General features: G+C 32.7%; 1 non-coding gene across 1 annotated transcript; it reads right to left on the bottom strand.

Moving 5' to 3' along the window:
* Positions 1-213: 213 nt before the first annotated feature.
* Positions 214-285, bottom strand: Trnah-gug (transfer RNA histidin (anticodon GUG)). The gene has a single exon. It is a non-coding gene; the product is annotated as a tRNA-His (tRNA).
* Positions 286-11,336: the final 11,051 nt, after the last annotated feature.

Below are 11,336 nucleotides of genomic sequence, written 5' to 3'. Positions count from 1 at the left end.
ATTTTAAAGATTTTGGTTTTATTATTCCAATAAAGAATACTTCTTGGGTGCGAACAATTATTTTTTTCAATCATTTTAATTTTTTAGATATTGTTTATTTAAAAAATTGATATTGTTGTCTAAGTAACCACTGTGTAAAAATTTCACCACTGGGAGGAGGAGAACATATTAACGTTTGCAATAAAAATATGCTCCACCGTAACAGCTGTTCGCTGCCGTGACCAGGATTCGAACCTGGGTTACTACGGCCACAACGTAGGGTCCTAACCACTAGACGATCACGGCTATCGGAGCACTTACCAAATCTCTCAAAATCTGGTACACTTTGTAAGTACTTACATAACACGGAACAAATCGGGGTTTGTATCAATACTTTCTAAATTGTGACGTTCGCGCTTATATTGTACTTATTACCACTTGTTTGAACAGAATTGGATGTCTACATATAACTTATAACTTTATTCAATCATTTCAACGAAACGAAACGACTGACAAAGTTTATAAATTTTACCATTTTTCTATTCGAAGCTTTTCTAAGAAGTGGCATGAAGCTCGTTGCATCTATAATAAAATATTTTTTATACAATCTATAAAAAGTGTTGAAAAATCTACCCAAAAGATGAGAATTTCTTGAGTTAGTTAAATAAAGAAAATAAGAAAATAACCTGGAAAGAGTTACCTGAGTAAAGTAGATGGATCTATCTACTTAATACTATATTGCACAGTGAACGTAAATAAAGTAATTAGGCGACCATATTATTAACATAATTTTATAACGTACCAAAAACGAGCAGAGTTATCTATTAAAAGATCGAAAAAGTACAATTACTATGGACCAGTCATCACTTCCCTCGCCATTTCTTTCGTTCTTAATGACAATGCCAAACTAGAGGATACATTTTGATAATTTTTCTATACGTTTCAAAATATTATACAACAAAATTCAAAATGATTATGATAACTATTACACAAGAAATAATAATGAAAATTTATCCATTACGAACAACGGTAGCAGAATTAGGCGATAATATATAAGAAAGTTTCATATTTAAGAAACAACAAGTACTTGTAACATTTTCAAATTTAATTTGTACCAAAATTTATGGACAATCCGGGATTCGAACCCGCGCCCTCGGGCTACGTCCCAGCGCTCTAGTCAACTCAGGCAAACTGTCCGTACGACTAATGATCCGTAAATCTTGGTAAGTTTATTCATCTCTCACGTTGTGGCTTCATCTACAGGATCAGTTTTGCGGGTTAGCTTTTAAGATTATTTCTGTAAATGATTAATAGTATAAATAAATAAATAAAATAAACAGTTTGTTATTTTTAAGTGACATCCCTCAATTCTGGGATTAACTATACAAATTAAATTTTTATCAAAATATATGGATGATGTGCGATGCAAAACTATACATTATATTAAATATATACGTAACATCACGTAAAAAATAACAAACAGTAATATTTCCGTCAAAATAAATTTTTTGCTTGTATTTGACCACAAGTCATAAATAAATTACCTATAGATAATGTTCCGCGGTAACCAGGATGAAGTACTAACTAGATAAGCCATAACAGCAGGGTATGCAACAGCCATGGTGTTGCGGGGGTTCACGGAAGCGTTGCCGCGATACGGCAGTTCGTCAACCGGCGTCGACTGGGCAAACCGTACCGACTGACATAACACAACTTATCACCGCGAAGTGTCAACTTTACACCGTGTAATATAACTTGCATTATAAATTGGATAGTTATTATAAGGTAATTTTTATTATTTATACAATTTTATGCTAAAAATGATAATTCAATTGTAGATTAGTATTAATTTGATGAGGTTGGCAATTCCTTGATTAAGATTAATTACAATTTTTTTTAAAATATTGATTAAGTTTCCTCTTAATCAATAATTTAAAAATATATTGATTTAAAACTAAACAGTGTATTTCGACCAAATTATTACGCTTTATCACAGATCATCTTATATATATTTGTAATTTTTTGCCATTAATAAAATAAAAAGCTTACACATCTTCACAGTTAAAATTTCATTTTTTTAATTGAAATCAATCTAATGTTAAAAATTGCATGCAATAAATTAAATTGATATCAATCGTACATATAACAGATGTTTTCTATCCTTTAATCATAAAAGATTTGCGTATTCGGATGTGTGTGATTTTTTTATCAGTACATCGGTAAATCATAATTAATATTCAGTAACAGTATGGAGTGTATTTTAGTTAAAAAATAAATCCTATGATATGAAAATATATGAGCATTCAATTTAGCTTGGCAACACCTCTGCTGTTAAAAAGATCGTGGCTTTACATATTTTATTTCCATCAAATTCATTAGAAAAATATACTTGATTTATTTTTACAATTTTTTTTAATCTATTTTAATTTCTTTTCAAAATTAGTATTAAATAAAATATAAGGTATTGGTATTAATGTTAAGGCTGCTTGATAGTGAAAGGAATTGCTCATAATCATTTGTGTCATATTATAGTGCCGGATTAAGCAAGCGCAGGCCTGTAGCAAATTCTTTCAAACAGCCCTTGATCTATATTGGAAATAGTCAGTTACCGAGTTACGAGTGTCTGTCGCGGATTAACTAGGAAAAGTTGTAACGTTTCACGTTTTTGTGACATCAAGTAAATTCAATATACCACATCCAAAATAACTTTCACCCAAAAAATTACGCTCACACACAGGGGGCTTCGATGGGCCCGAGGAATGGCTACTCTTTCTACGAGATTAATCCGGCACTGTTTACATACAGTGTATATAATATTATGTAAATTGTAAATACAGATTTCAAAGAGTGACGATGAGTTTCGTGTAATTTTTTCACATTATGGCTCAACTTTTCCAAAGCGGACATATTTGACATTCATAAGACGTGTCATTTTGATCCAAGTGAATGAGTGATTTTCTTTCTATAGTTTTAGATATACTTAAGTATAGGTATTCACGGGCTATTCTCCGCAACTCGACGTCCACTGTGCGCCTATTGCGTGGTAGGGATGGGTTTCTTATCTTGCCATCCCAGCTCATCAAGCAAGTTAGTCAAACCTCTAATGTCATCCATGACCTCGGGGAGATTCCTCGGTGACACCAGGTGTTTGGCCCGGTATGAGGCCCACACTACGGATGACGTGTGTGTCCGTCTCTTCGGTCTCCATGCAAGCCCTGCACAGGGGAATGTCGGTGACACCTATATTAAACAGATGCTTGTTAAAGGGGCAATGACCAGTTATTTCATGTGTTACACGTAATCTTGATCTTGATAAAGTTTCACCAGCTTGCGAGAAAGCCTCTTAAAATCGAAAATCTATACATGATAGAGCCTCTTTCGTCTGTCTGCATCCACTCATCTCCGTCCAGATATATTATATATAGATATACTTATAACTAAGTATATCATCATGAATAATGAACGATTGAAAATATAAAAAATTCGCACAAGGAAAAGTTGGCAAGCACTTGATCCGGCCGTTGAGCCTTGTTCTAATATTACCTGAATTAAGTTTAAGTAGGGTTAATGGGTTTCATTTAGCTATTTTTCGGCGAGATACTGTTACAGGTATTACCCGCTTGCTATTAAATGATTTATGTGTACTCGCGTAACTTTGGATCGCGCGTAGTACGTAAATTTATCCAAATTTTATTTGGAGAAAACGTTGATGAGGATTTTTTATTCATACAAAGAAAAAAATGAAAACTTTTTATCGTTTATTACTGAATTTTGTCCTCTGTCATTTATCTGACATTCTGACTATGGTTTGGGATTGTTAAAAAGCATAAGCAATTATAGTTTTATTTTTAGTTTTAATCGGTTTATAGATGTTATAAGTTTTGTCTTTCTATTCTTCTACTCTAGGTAAACTTTCAGTACACTTCTCTTTACGCTCTATGTGTATAAAAGGATCTATAGATTTGAATTACAATTATGATCATTAAAAAAAATTTATTGAACGTTATTTGTCGATTCTTCTCTATTCGATCTTCCTTTTAACAACTTACACAACTCTTTAAAAGAAATAGAAGGTTGGTGTGATGGTCCTAATATAAATAGAATTTGAGTAAATACGTTTAATACCACAGTTTATAAATGAATGTACGCTTAAGAGACACAGTATTAATGGTTTTCAAGCTGAATGACTTTGGGTCTTCGACGCCTTTCCTGAATGAGTGTATTGTGCTATATATTAGACAATTTAATGCAATGGGTTCCTGATACAATAATTTATCCTTAAAAATATTTTGATGGCAAAATAGTACAATAATATTTCTCAAGGCTTTGGAATTTGTTATGTTTTTAAACTTAAATTTGCAATCCGTCGTCATACCTTGAGCAATCCTGGTAAATGTTGCTAATTGGCATAGGTGGTGGTTCATCCAGACAGATGTACCTCCCACTTACCTATAGCAGGTTTTTAATTTAAATAAGGTGGTGGAAACTGTGAATTTATACGAAAAATGCAAGTACACGGATTACAAGGTACGTAAGGTCAGATTAAGTACTCGTAGGATGGCAAACGGCAAGCCTATTACTAAGATTTTGCTGGCCATCGCCAAAAGGCTGTATTTCAACCGCATAAGTTAGGCAGCTGAAATATTGCTTGAGAAAGTGCGCTTAACTGGTGACTTCCAAAACAATGACCAAGCAAATCACAAAAAAAAGTCTTAACAATTAAATAGTGTTACTGGTGACCGACCCACTCGTCTCTCGCGAGTAGCGTGCCTCCTGCCCGTGTATGCATGCCTGGTAGTTCAAAATTAGAAAAAAATGCTTGTTGTTGGCACGTTATAGTGAACAAACGTCATTTCAATGTAACTCTTTGGGAAATGTTTGAACCTGAATAGCTTTTGATCTCGACCATTTAGAAACAAAAATTCAATTTGAAGCTTTTCGTATCATGGAAATGTTCAAAGCTATGTTTCGCGCTAAGCATATTATCATTATTCAGTTAAACTATTTTAAAAACGGATTCTCGATGTTCTCCAAGCGAATGCTCAAGTCTATAAGCACAATTAAATGTAAAATTTAGGACCTTACTTGATGTTAATTAAAATTTCTTATAAATTCCCAGTATAGCCAAAAGCCGAAATAAATATTAATAAATTCATAAGCTCGTAAGAAAACTACAAAATTACTAATTTGAATGTCTCCCCTCTGCTATTCATTGCTATGCCTTTTGAGATGCACGTCATAATTACAACTTCCATATTTTTTTCAGTCACTAAGTCGCATGTCATGCAATATCAATAAATAATTAAATATTTAAAACAATGCTGTGGAATTTTTCACGTCCAGGTTCACGGTTCTTTCTTTAAACTAAAATATGATCGTTTTGCATTTTCTGTATAAAACATAATTTATCTTTCAAATCCTGAGATATTAGTTAACAGCTCTCAATCCTGATAGCTTAAAGAGATTGCCCTGTAATTCGTAGCAGACCAGCAACGTTAATTATTATACTAATGTAATACAAACAGAGAGATACATATTATAATGCTTCCACCTGCTCCCGAGGAAGCGAATCAAATAAATCAACACTAATTCTACATAACAGTCATACTGCATATTATATAAAAGTCTAGATTTGCAGTTTGTGGCTTTTTAATAATTTAACCAATCAGTTTTATATAATAATAAATCTATCTGTATGAAGAAATGACGTTCTACACATACAGACAAACCACGTCGTTTAAAAACAAAGCCGAAATATGGAACACGCCACAAATTACACCATAATAAGCTTCTGCCTATCTATACATTACCACATTTACTCCCAGTTGTTTTTAATAGTTATTAATGTAACTTGTGTAATTAGGGGTATTAAAACACGAATGTGGGTTTATCACACGAGGCGAAGCTGAATGTGATAATAGTTTCACATGAGTATTTTAATACCTAATTATCAACAGTTGCATACAAGACTTTATCTACACCCAGCATTTGAATCCTCTAAAAGATTCTGAAACAGCTTACTGCTTACATTAAAACACCAGTCCTATTAATAACCTAATATAATCCATTAGTGATTATGTGCAGATAAACTAAGTAATAATAAAATAATTATTTATTTTAGTACTAATTTACATTTTGTATAGTGCAATTATTAAAATTCACTTGAATATTATGTTCTTTTGCAGCGTTTAAAATATCTGGCGGTGTGCTGTTAAAACTTGAATCGCTTATTTTTTGTAAAAAAAAAAGTACAATAAAAATATCGAAGAAAAATGGCGGGTAAGGCGCGTAAACGAAAATGTTCCTTTTTTGAAATTCAGACACCACGCATCGAGCAATAAGAATGTGGCTGTCTGTTGAAACTCTTGCGCATGAAGGGATCGAAAATAAAACAAAGGAGTGTTGGGTGGACATTGGGTGTTTTAATGTTGGCAATAAGCTAACTGTTTCAGAATCTTTAATAGAGGATTTAAAGCATCGGTGTAGATAAAATATTCTAAACCATTTAATTCAGTTCAGATTTGATTCGAACTGTGACAGTTGACACACGACGAAGGAGAAAAGTGTGCCTATATTGTCTTTAAGCACTTTTTGCCGTTCCGCTATCAGTCCTATATATACAGATATGTCCATAATTATGTATATATATATATATATATATGAAATTAAATAATATGTATGGTAGTAAACCGTGGCAATATATTATACTGTTACTAGTAGGATGTCGTTTATACCTGGCGAAATAACTGTTTAATTATGATTATTCATCATTCCAAGTTTGTTACAATGATCGGGCTTACGTTTTCGAGTGGACTCCTATGACTTTTGTCAGGTTGTCAATCCATCTGTCAACATTGCGCCATCTAGCCATCTAGTCATGTTAAGCCCCTTCAGAACTTTCCATCAACATGTAAGTGATGGGACAGCCTGAGAGTAGATTATGTTTATTATCATATTAAAGAGTGCAAAAAATAATGCTGGGAGAATTTCTTGCACCGCATCTTCTCACTCAGAGCGCCAGTTGTTTCCGAAGCAGTGGTAGTGTTAGAAGTGACATGAATCATATACTTTACTATACTATACTAATATTAGCTGAGCTAGAAAGATGTATTTTTTTTATTTCATTCATCTTTACTTAACTTGCAAAATGAATCCTTTACTTTCCTTTTTAAATTCTACTTGTTAACAAAGTAATATAGGACCGTATAAGTTGAATTTCTTAGTACTAAATAATATTATTTTCTTTAGATTTTTTAACGATGGCGCATTTCGATAAAACTCAAGGGGTAATACTCTGTGATAAATCAGGCAGCTGTCAAAAAGACAATAACAAGATCGGTACTTAACTGACAAGAAAGTTCTTATTGACAAATGGCACTCAGTTTGTTTTTGCCGGTTTTTGCGTTTCGCGGCATTCAGTTGTTTTCCGTTTGCGTTTTGATTTATGTACCTACTTTGTCTATCCCCTCTGGATTTCCATTCTATCTTAGTTTTACCCATTGATAATATTTATTTTAAATTCCTAGAGAATTAGGTGACTGTAATCTGTTAAAATAGTTTTGTTGTTTTTATTCTCAAAATATTACTTTTATATAATAAACCTAGTTTAAAGCTATAACTGAGATTAAACCAAGAATATGCAAATTGTTGACCTTATATATATATATAATTCTGAAGTTTTCAGGCAGCCTTACAAATAAACGCGGTAAACGTTATATAATAATAATAAATGGTATACTAAAATAGTAATGTTTCATTATAGAAACTTTATCGTTGGCCCTGATAACACACGTGTGATCAATGATCATAGACTTACGTAATATAAACCTCCTTTTTTCTTTATCTTAATCAGTACTTCCGTTCCGTTACTCTTTGTGTCTCTTAATTTCGGATTGAAGTTAAACTTACAATTTGAATTTGAACCAAAATTTGTGAACGATGCGCGACTCGAACCCGCACCTCCCGGATTCCGTCCGAAAGCTTGCACCAACTGAGCCAACCGTCCGAGTAACGCAACGATCGTAAATGTTAGCATGTCTTATACAATTCTCACGTTGTGACATCCCGCATCGTTCATAAATTTTCGTACAAACTTAATAATATGTATATTTAATCCTAGAAGTGATTGATATCACTTATAAAACAAACTGTGAAATTCAATTATTTTTTACGAGAGACCTTATGAATTTACAATTTCAGAAAATATCTAAAGCGTATTATTTTAATATAATTCCTATATTTGAATATTTGATAGGACTTTGAATCCGATATACGATTTCCAAATTGATAGTCTGGGGCATTTCAACGAAGACAGACAGCGTGGCAATATTCTCTGTGGTAAAAATGAAGAATTTATGAATGAAAAGACTTTTATAGCCTGCACTTTCCATTGGCACAGATTGCGTATCGCAAATAAATTGAATGAGTTTCGTAATTCCGCTGTGAAGTTATAGTGGTCAGTAAGAACCTTATCCCGGCACTCAGGACGCTCTCAGGCAATGACGTAAAGGGGTATAATATAGTTTAAAATTGCGTACCTAAGAACTATTTCGTTGTCTTTTTTTACAACTATCCTTAATCAGTCCATTCGATCTATAACGGCCATTTTGTATATTTCATCGCAATGCAAAATTTGCGAGCTGAACTTCATACTTTAATCAATTTCTTTATTTTGGCGAATAACTTAAGAGCATTTTAAACTCTTTTAACAATCCATCTATGGAGTGTTTCAGTTTTTAGATTTCTTATTTAGAATTGTAATAGATAAAAAATTTCTGTAATATAATGTGGATTTGGATATCACAATTGAGATATTGAAATTCGGATTTTGGATTATTTGATTGATGGTATAAAATCTGGATTCTAAATATTCTTAAACCATAAACTAGATATTGAATAGGAGTGTGAATACCGCGATTTCGGAGTCGTTAATAGTTTTATCTAATCATTTATCGTCATTCTTTTTATTAAGATTATCTACTACTGGTAGTTCATTACGGCATACTTTATACGAACAAAATGGGAATGGAAAGGATATAAGTTTTGTATGAGAGAGTATGAGCATTATCTGTTACTATATTGTAATCATCGAAGCGATGATATCAAAAGTGTATATATCTTTTGTCAAACGATTTCGAAACGGAAGAAGTTCACAATTCGTTTGTAAGATATATAAAATTTGGGAAAGTGATGTTTGTTGATAATTCTTAAAGCAGTCCACGTAAAAATTTTGAAGATTAAAAGAACTGAACATTTTCATTTTATGTGCCCAATGTTTATGAAAATGGCAACTTATCAGTGTATTCAAATTTACCTTCCATCGCCTAAAATTGAAGTCTGATAGCTAACAAAACGAACTCGCGACATCGCTGGATCGTACAGCGTACCTGTATTTTCCTCGTAAATATTTTACATCTACAAATAGCTCTTTTCATCAAGCTATTTGAAGCCTTTTTCGATAAAAGCTCGTTACGCAGAGTACGAGGATTTTATGTCACTACTAAAATATTTTTGTCCTATTTACCGTGGTAATGTGCGTTCTATTTTTAGTTTGACTACGCTTTGTATTCTCTTAAGTTTGTGTTTCAATTGTAACTCAAACATTTTGCTACATATGACTCCCGGGTTTCGTAAAACATCAAAATAGTCCCGCAAATGATTTATTACACCTTCCAGCTTCAAAATAATACTTCTTACTGGGCATCAATACTCTTTACACACTAATACATATTTCCAATAGCCCACTCCCAGTTGCATGGATTATCAAAATAGGGCTGAATATTCTTTACGAACGCTCAGCCGCTGAATGAATAAATAAATCAAGTGCGTTGTTTACGTAAAAGCTATTAACAAAACTATATAAAGCTATTATTACTAGATCTTAGCATAGCCTTACAGGCATAAGGTCAAAATTCCCTTACACTACCAGGTACCCCAGTTGTATTTAAAATTTGTTGTTTTCTTGCAAAACTGGTGGACCTAGTAGGACAAAGAAACATTGAAATATTTGAGGTAGGTAGCAAATGGTGTTCTTGCCTTCTTGTTTTATTTAAAAGAAATAAGATCATTATAATATATTATATTTTCCGATGACGGTCTATACATAATAAAGACGATTCACGTCATACAAAAACAAAACCTAAAATATATGGCACCTCCCACAAATTACACCATACTAAGCTTCGACTGCCATATCTATATATTTCTGCGTTTACCAGTTGTTTAAAATATTATTAGTCCATAGGCAGCAATGTAAACATTTTTTCAGTTTAAGCTACGTATGTTGTATTTAGAACCTGATTTGGATAGTGACAACAGTGGAGAAGCTGTTAAGATTTTTTTTTAGCTCTGACAAAGAGGGTTGCTATAAGTTCAACGTTTGTCAGTCTGTCCCTATTTTCTCATCAAGATCTATTCAATCGGAGATTTTTGATTTTTACGAGTGGGAGGCTCCATTACACAGGAAGCCGGCTAGATTATGCGCCTATTTCTGCCGGGAAGCAGTAATGTGTAAACATTACTGTGTTTCAGTCAGAAGGGCGCCGTAGCTAGTGAAATTACGGGGCACATGAGACTTAACATCTTGTCTCAAGGTGACCGGCGTGTTAGATTATTAAGCTTATTGTAATTTCTATACCCTATACTCTATTTCTCGTAGCCATTCTAATAAGCGCAATTGTAGTGCTGCTCAGAATTTATTACTTTTTCAAGAATCCTGAGCGGCACTGCCATTACTTACCATTAGTTGAACGTCCTGCTCGTCTCGACCCCTATTTGCATAAAAAAAAAGATTTTTTACGTTTTTTATCAAAAAGTTTGTATGTTTGTTTATTAGTGTGTGAGTATATCTGTTACTCCTTAATGCTTTAATTAAATGGATTTGGATATAATAAGTTAAGGTGACCTATAATGAGAGAAACAACTACTCAAATATATTTTTATGTACATGAAATAATTCGGTAAATTGGTTAGTAAAATGTTAAGTTCCCTGAATTAAATTAAATTTGTTAAAATTTCTCTTGTAGACTTAGACATTTCAGGGTATCTTTGGTATATTATGTAGTATAAGCGGACATCAACATATTATTATATTTGTATGACAGTTTTTATCAAATTACAAAAGTGGCTAAATTGGACTTATCTTGTGTGTACGTCAATTTGACTAAATATTATATATTTAACATAACATTCGAAAGAGATTTCAATATAAATATAATGTTAAAAAAGTACTTCATTATTAGTCATCATCAGTATTATAATACTTTCTGAACATAATTTATTAAACGCTTAAATCCTTTGGTGGTGAAATATATATCAGCCTCGAGGAAATGATTCGAGCAAATGACACTCGACTTATT

Source organism: Leptidea sinapis, chromosome 7, assembly GCF_905404315.1.
Source record: "Leptidea sinapis chromosome 7, ilLepSina1.1, whole genome shotgun sequence".
NCBI lineage: Eukaryota > Metazoa > Arthropoda > Insecta > Lepidoptera > Pieridae > Leptidea > Leptidea sinapis.
Note: the sequence above shows the minus strand (reverse complement) of the source record. Positions and strands in the feature narration are given on the sequence as shown.